This window comes from Hyaena hyaena, unplaced genomic scaffold, assembly GCF_003009895.1.
Source record: "Hyaena hyaena isolate Hyena2069 unplaced genomic scaffold, ASM300989v1 scaffold_332, whole genome shotgun sequence".
Lineage (NCBI taxonomy): Eukaryota > Metazoa > Chordata > Mammalia > Carnivora > Hyaenidae > Hyaena > Hyaena hyaena.
In genome coordinates this window covers 1,133,015-1,141,661 of record NW_024080964.1, presented here as the reverse complement: position 1 = coordinate 1,141,661, position 8,647 = coordinate 1,133,015, and the positions used below count along the sequence as shown (strand labels likewise).

Below are 8,647 nucleotides of genomic sequence, written 5' to 3'. Positions count from 1 at the left end.
TGAATGGGGGAGGGGCAGTGAGAGAGACAGAGAGAGAGAGAGAGACAGAGAGACAGAGAGAATCCCAAGCAGGCCCCAAGCTGCCAGCACAGAGCCCAATGCAGGGCTCCAATCCATGAAGCTGTATCATGACCTGAGCCAAAATCAAGAATCAGATGCTCAACCGACTGAGCCACCCAGGTGCCCCTGAAAGATGTCATTTAAAAGATTGATATGGTGTTCACTTTAGCAGCACATCTGCTAAAATTGAAAGGATCCAGAGAAAGTTTGCATGGCTCCTGCACAAGGATGACATCCAAAAGCTTGGTATGGAACCTGGACAGAAAAAGTAGGATATAAGCAGAAAACCAAAAAAACTAAATCAGCAAATCATATTGATTAACTTATGTATTAACCCCAAAACATTCTTTCATGAAATAATTCTGACAATAGATTCTAGGGGATTTTTTCTCCTTGTAGTGTCTTTAATTGGCAAGAGAAAATATTTGACAACTCTATGTCAATTCCCCCCAAAATTTTGGTAATTTTCCTAGTATGTGAAATCATAGTCTGGCAACTATCGATCTATTGTGCAACAAAGATTTTTTTTTGAAAAAGCAAATCTGCAAAATTAATTACTAGTGTGTCATGCAAAAAAATATTTATTGATATTAGGATATTTTGTTGGTTATTTAGATTCATGCTGTGAGGACGACAGGCTGCATGTAACCTTTAGTGAGAATCACTGTTTTCCTCAAACATGGCTCCTGTGAAGGACATACTATAAATTGAAATGTAAAAAAGGAAGAAAAAACCCCTTCCACTACAGAAACTCGTTGCTAACTTATTAAGGTTTATGGAGAGAATGCTTTTTGGTGATAAATTATATCAAGGTCATCTACAGTATTTTATCCAAGAAGGCAGAGCCCAGTGCTATTACATGCCCACCAAAATCAAAGATGGACAACAATACTGAACACTTCTGAAGGAGTGAATTTTGGGAGAAATAGAGAAAACATGTTACTTTTTACTTACTTGTAATATTAGCTATTATAAAAATTTTCTTCAAATTGCTCTGCCAACTTGTTAATTCTGTAGACAGAGAATGCCAAATGTTTTACTCTTAAGGAATTTTATAGATCACACAATTTCCTCATTCTCTGGTCAATTTTGCATTAGAAAGATACCCCAAAAATGGTCCCTAGGGTTCCCAGCAATTTGTTTCACAATCCTAAGCAAATGAATGGAAATAATATGTGACCTACCAAGTTTTAATGGCTATATATTTTTTTAAGTTTATTTACTTATTTTTAAAGAGACAGACATTGCACAAGTAGGGAGTGGACAGAGAAAAAGAGAGAGGGAGATAGGATCCCAAGCAGGTTTCATGCTACCAGAGCAGAGCCCGACACGGGTCTCAAGCTCACAAAACTGTGAGATCATGACCTGAGCCAAAACCAAGAGTTGGACACTTAACCAAGTGAACCACCCAGTACCCCTCATGGCTAGCATCTTAATTGTAGCACTAACAGAAACCAAATTTCCAGATTAAGTTTTTCTGTAATAACCATTTTTAGGGTGCTTTTGCTTTTCTTTTCTTTTCTTTTCTTTTCTTTTCTTTTCTTTTCTTTTCTTTTCTTTTCAATAGCAGCGAGAGCTTCTGTGTTTCTGTGGAAGAAGTTGGGGATAATGAGAAGGTATTTCTAAGAGGCAGCTATAAAGTCAACGTTCCCATGAAAGTCCCCGATACAGCCCATGATGTCCAGTATACAAAATTTTGCACACTCTTATATACACTTAAAAATATCACTGAGCTACAAAGACAAAAGGAAAATCCCTCTCAGATGTCTGCTTATCTATAGTGTTTCCTCCATTCTGTTTTTATATTAGTCTTCTATAACCTTAGTACATGCTTATGTAGTAAAGTATGAACCTTGCCCAAAGAGAGGTCTGGCCTTTGCCCTTGACTCCTGGGAGGTAACTTCAAAGACCTTGGAATATCCTGCTTGATAAGAGTGTCTTTGTTTACCTGGGGACCCTGGGCTGTGCCAGAAGGTCTATGCTAACAATGCAATTTTGAGGGGTGGGGGGAGAGGTCTTGGGCCACACGGTTGGACCTCTGGAGAGGCTAGAGGCTAAAGTCAGCCAGATGGGCAGTTAACCATGACTATGTGACCAAGCTTAATAAAAACTATGGACACCAAAACTTAGCAAAGCATCCTAGTGGCAATAATCTATGTGTATCGCCACACATTACCGAGAGAAGTTAGCACTGCTCACAACTGCACAACTTTGGGAAAGGACAAATGGAAGCTCTTGCTTGGAATTCTCCTGGACTCTGCCTCAGGTGCCTCTTTTCTCTACCAATTTTAGTATGTATCCTCTCACTGTAGTAAACCATAACTGTGAGTATAAGAGCTTTTAGTGAGTTCTGCGAGTCCTGCCAGCAAATTATTGAATGTGAGGGTGGTCTTAACAGCCTTCAAACTTGATGTCAGAAGTCAGGGTGGTCTTGGTGACTCTTAAACCTTACAATACAGATTTATCTGTTGTGAGAATAAGGCAAGATAATGATGCCTATAGTGAAAATCCTTTGTAATGTGGAATCTCTCACTGTATTAGATAAAGTTGAAATATTTGATATAAGTCAATAATAAGTTATATTCATGTTGCTATAAAAATGTTCCCAAGCATTTTTAATTAAGAACTTCTGAAATTTTTAAGGACAAAGTATGGATTTTACAACAAGTAATCTCATTTATGGTGCTAAAAAATGGCCAAAAGGAGAACTCTAGATAAATCACTGAAATTCTCATTTCTTCAACCAATCCTATTGAAGGTCCTGTAGGCCTTGGAGTGGGAATCACAATTTCTGGCCTGTGTATAGTAGCCTCCCTTATAGACTTCCTTTAACTCTGTCCACAGCATCTTAAATAATCCCTTTATTAAATTCTACTCATGCACTCTATTTAAGTGGCCACTACTTCCTGGCTGGACCTGACCAAAACAGTGGTTAAGACTAAGGCTAGATGTGATCACAGAATCTTCTGTTTTTAAATATATATTTTTTAAAATGTTTATTTATTTATTTTTGAGAAAAAGAGCAAGCACATGTACATGGGGGAGGGACAGAGATAGAGGGAGACAGAGAATCCCAAGCAGGCCCTGCGCTGTCAGCACAGAGCCCAGTGCAGGGCTGGAACCCATGAACCATGAGATCATGACCTGAGCTGAAATCAAGAACCAGACGCTCAACTGACTGAGCCACCCGCATGTCCCATGATCACAGAATCTTCTTAACACTGAGCTCTATGTTATTATTATGAATTAATTAAAGTTGACACTTAATATACTTTTGTCATTCCTAGATTTGGGATTTAATAATATTCCTCTTGGTGTGAGCTTCCACCAGGAAACATGAAAAATGTGCCTTATTATTAGACACTTCCTGGCTGTCTCACTTCTAATTCACTGAGGAAAAACTAATAATACCTAGGTTTTACCACTCTGCCTATGATCTCAGTGATGGGAATTTTGGCCCAATATATTTGTTAATACATGACATCCACCATGATGCCCTGTAGCCCAATGAGCTTCTGTGTCATACCTCTTTGTTTGCCAGTCACTTGCCTGTGTATCTCAAATATTCTCAGAGCCCAGAAGGTAACCTAAGAAAGGCAGTGGTATAAACAATGGGGAATTCTGCTTTTTGGCACATCAGAATAAAGACTTCCAAAAATCTACTCTACCATAAAAGAAATGAGAACACTGACAAATCTTGTCAAAAATCAAATTTGATTTCGAATTTGTTTTAAAATTCTCTAAGTTAACCAAAGGCTTACAATTGGAAGAGCATCTATTCACTAAAAATGACTGAATCTCTGTGAAAACAGTAAAATTTGTGGTATTTTAACTTCCCCTATTCCCATCTCACTCTCAAAAAGAAAAAAATACTTAGGAATAAGCATAGTAAAAAGTGCAAGACTTTTGCACTGAAAATATAAAATATTGTTGAAAGAAATTAAAGAAGATCTAAATAAATCAAAAGGCAGGGCTTGTTCATGAATTGGAACAAATAATGTTAAATTGGCAACATTCCCTAAACTGATTGACAGAATCAACACAATACCTTCCATATCCCAGGTGGGGCTTTGCAGAAACTGAAACTGATCTTAAAATTCATACTGAATTGCAAGGGGCCCAGAATAGCCAAACATGCTTGAAGAAGAACAAAGTTGGAGGACTAACACTTCCGGGTTTCAAAATTTATTACAAGGCTACAGTGACTCAAGATAGTGTGGTACTGGCATAAAAATAGACATGAAGATCAGTGGAGATTGGAGAGTCCAAAAATAAACTCATACGCCCATGGTCAATTGATTTTTAACAAGGGTGCTAAGACAATTCAATGGGGAAAGAATAATCTTTCCAACAAACAGCACTAGACAACTGGATAACTACCTGCAAAAGGATAAAGATGCTTCATTACATTTAACAAAAATGAACTCAAAATGTATCACCAACCTAAATGTCAGAGAGAAAACTAAAAAAACCTTAAAAATAAAATATAGGCATAAATTTTTATCACCTTGGATTAGGCAATGATTTGTATAATGCCAAAACCGCAAGAAACTAAAGAAAACATAGGTAAATTGGGTTTTATCCAAACTGTATGATGTGTGCTTCAGAGAGCACGATCAAAAAAGTAAAAAGTCAACTCACTGGAGAAAATATTTGCAAATCATTTAAGAGACTTGTATCCAAAACATATACACAACTCAGAAACTCAACAATTAAAAAAAATACCACATTAAAGTTGGGAAAGATTAAAGAAACTTTTCTCTAAGGAAGCTATACAAATGGTCAATAAACACATGGACGATTCTCAACATCATGGGACGTTAGGGTAATACAATGAAAACCACAGTGAAACATCACTTCATGCCCACTGGGATGGCAAAATAAAAAAGAAGGCAAGTATCATCCATGACATGGAGCAATTGGAACCCTCAGTCATTGCTGGTAGGATTATAAAATGATGCAGCTACTGTAAAAACAGTTTGGTAATTCTTCAAAAAGTTAAACGCAGAGTTACCATACAACACAGTAATCCCACATGTAGGAAAATACCCAAGAAAACAGAAAACATGTGTCCACACAAAAACATTGTTTATAAAGCAGCATTGTTTATAAAGAATAGGCAGGAAACAGATACAACTTAAATGTCCACCGGTTTATAGATGAATCAACAAAATGCAGTGTACTCATACAATGGAAGATTATGCAACAGTATGGATATTAAAACTATATTATGCTAAGTAAAAGAAGCCAGACTCAAGACTCATGTTGTATGATTCCATGTATAGAAAATCTCCAAAATAGGCAAATCCATAGAAACCAAAGTAGATTAGTGGTTGCCAGGGGCTAGGAGTGGCAGAGGAGGAATGAGGAGTGATTGTTAATGGGTACAAGGTTTCCTTCTAAGGTGATGAAAACGTTCTGCAATTAGATAGTGGTGACAACACACAACCTAATAATAAGAACCACTGAATTCTACACTTTAAAATAGTAAATTTTTATCGCATGTCAATTACAATTGGCCTTTTTTTTTTTTTTAATGTTTATTTCTGAGAGAGAGAGAGGCAGCGTGAGCAGGGGAGGGTCAAAGAGAGAGGGAGACACAGAATCTGAAACAGGCTCCAGGCTCTGAGCTAGCTGCCAGCACAGAGCCCGATGTGGGGCTCGAACCCACGAACCATGAGATCATGACCTGAGCCGAAGTCGGATGCTCAACCGACTGAGCCACCCAGGCGCCCCACAATTGACCTTTGAACAATACAAGGGATTGGGGTGTTGAACCGTCACACAGTCTAAAATCATGGTATAATTTTTGACTCTTCCAAATATTTTTTAATGTTTATGTATTTTTGAGAGAGAGAGAGAGAGAGAGAGAATGAGTGGTGGAGGGGCAGAGAGAGAGGGAGACACAAGATCCAAAGCAGACTCTAGGCTGTGAGCTGTCTGCATAGAGCCTGAAGCAGGGCTCCAGCTTATGAACTGCAAGATCATGCCCTGAGCTAAAGTTGGGCACTTAACTAACTGAGCTACCCAGGCTCCCCTTGACTCCCCCAAATCGTAACCAATAGCCTACTGTTGATGGAAGCCTTACCCATAAAAAACAGTAGATTAACATATTTTGTATGGTATGTATTATATATTGTATTCTTACAATAAAGTAAGCTAGACAAAAGAAAGTATTATTAAGAAATTCGCAAGGAAAAGTTTATAGTACTGTACCATATTTATCCAAAAAATCTGCATATATGTGGAACCATGCAGTACAAAGTCATGTTGTTCAAGGGTCAACTGTATATCTGAATAAAGTTATTAAAAATAAGACAATAAGCAGTACTTGAACCAAAGTAAACTATGGAGTCCAGGCCCCTTCTAAAGATATCACAATTCAGAAACATTTTATTTTATTCTATGTTACTTTATTTTATTTTTAAGTAATCTCTACACCCAGCATGGGGCTCAAACTTACAGCTCTGAGATCACCAGTTGCATGCTCCACTGACTAAGCCAGCCAGCCACCCAAGAAACATTTTAAATACTCAGCTGGTCAAATAAAATACCAACACAGCTGCCAGATCCAGACCTTAGACCCCAAGTATGTGTTCTCTTAAGAAGCTCTTCATCTCTTCATAACAGCCCTCTTAGAGACATTTGTCCTCTAGACTGGGAAGGGGACCAGGGCAAGGGTGTTTCCCCTGAAGTGGGTCATCACTTGGTGGCTAACACATCCTTTGTCTCCCTCACGCAGGAGAGCACCAAGATCCAGTCTGGGTGTTTCCTTAGCGGGGCATACCTTTCTCTGGTGCATCCTTGCGTTACCTGGGAATCTGATTACAATTTACCACAGTAGGGCAGTTCAATCAAGTCCAGATCAACTGTCCTTTCAACCATTTTGGACATCTTGCATCCAGGATTTCCAAACCTTGCATTTAGATCATCTAAAACCTCTCAAACCAAGTCCCAGCTTCCCCAGGAACTCCCCATTCACTCTAAAGGCCCTTGTTCACCTGTGGTGCTGTGCATTTTACGCACATGGCACCCACCTGGCTACAAGAAACTTTGACCATCATCCTGGATCACAGTATAATATTCCTCTCATAAAAAGAACTTAAATCCTTGGTTTACAAAAAGTAAGATGAAATTGACATAGATACAACTTTAAAAAATTTGTCAGGTGTGTGTCTATAGGACTGTCTGAAATGAAATGATCCTAGATTTACAGACATTGTGACTCCTATCATCTACCAGTAATCTCTACTCAGGAGACTTAAAAAAAAAAAAAAAGAATTCTGGATATCTATACGGAGGCATCTTAGAACAAATCTGAGCCAAATGCTGAAAAATCTGGTTTCTAACTCCAAGGCAGGTCTTGGAATAGGTCATCTCATCCACATAAATACCAGTTTTGTAATCCAAGAACAATTACATTCACTCTAAGTCACCAGTGATCTTAAGGATCAAATTGGAAACAAAAACTCATTTGAAAGTGCTTTAAAATGTGTAAAACAACAGATGTGGAGTTTATCTTATCTTTGAAGTCCTGATCCTGTGAAAACTTTTATTTATTTTTTAATTTTTTTAACGGTTTATTTTTGAGAGACAGAGGGACAGAACATGAGCAGGGGAGGGGCAGAGAGAGAGGGAGACACAGAACCCGAAGCAGGCTCCAGGCTCTGAGCTGTCAGCACAGAGTCCATTGCAGGGCTTAAGCCCACGGACCATGAGATCATGACCTGAGCTGAAGTCGTATGTTTAACCATTTGAGGCACTCAGGCGCCCCTCCTGTGAAAATTTTAATAGGCAAGTAATGGTTGTTTCAATAACTAGGACAATTTCCTGGGTTACAGTAAAGCAGTGTCCTGAAGGCAGGAAAAAGAAATGCACTGATTGCATTTATTTTTTCATATATGTATGAAATATAGATATTAAAAATTTCCTTGCTAAGCCACAGAGTAGGTTGTAAGTCAGTGTGATGCTGACATTTCTCATCACACTGTCAAAAAGAAAACCACCGCAGGCCCAAGATGGAGTCACATATGTCAGGCCCATGTCAGCAAACCAAGGCTCACTACCTAACCTAACTGCAGTTTCAACCTTTTTAACCAGCCAACCTGGAGTTTCCTGGTGAGCATGAGGAGGTAACCCACTGAGAGACCCTCTCTGTTCCTCTTACTAGGGTGACTTTGCCTGAAACAATGCATTCTTTGCTATTAATTCCCTATTTCCGATTTCCTATTCCCTCTCTGACTTTAAAAACCTTTTCTGCAGCTCAAAATTGCTTCTTTCTATCCACTGGATGGAATGATACTTGATTCATAAATTATTGAAGAAAGTTTGTTTCATTTTTAAACTTACACAGATGAATTTTGTTTTTTAACAACACCAAAGTTGCCAGAGTTGTTAAAGAATTCATTAGTAGATAAAGTGTCCATCAACAGACGAATGGATCAAGAAGATGTGGTTTATCTATACCATGGAATACTTCATGGCAATGAGAAACAATGAAATCTGGCCATGTGTAGCAACATGGATGGACCTTGAGGGTGTTATGCTGAGCGAAATAAGTCAGGCAGAGAAGGACAAATATCATATG

General features: G+C 38.4%; 1 non-coding gene across 1 annotated transcript; it reads left to right on the top strand.

The window, feature by feature from the left end:
• The first annotated feature begins 216 nt into the window (after positions 1-216).
• On the top strand, positions 217-323 carry LOC120243171. The gene has a single exon (XR_005531238.1). It is a non-coding gene; the product is annotated as a U6 spliceosomal RNA (small nuclear RNA).
• The last annotated feature ends 8,324 nt before the right edge of the window (positions 324-8,647 follow it).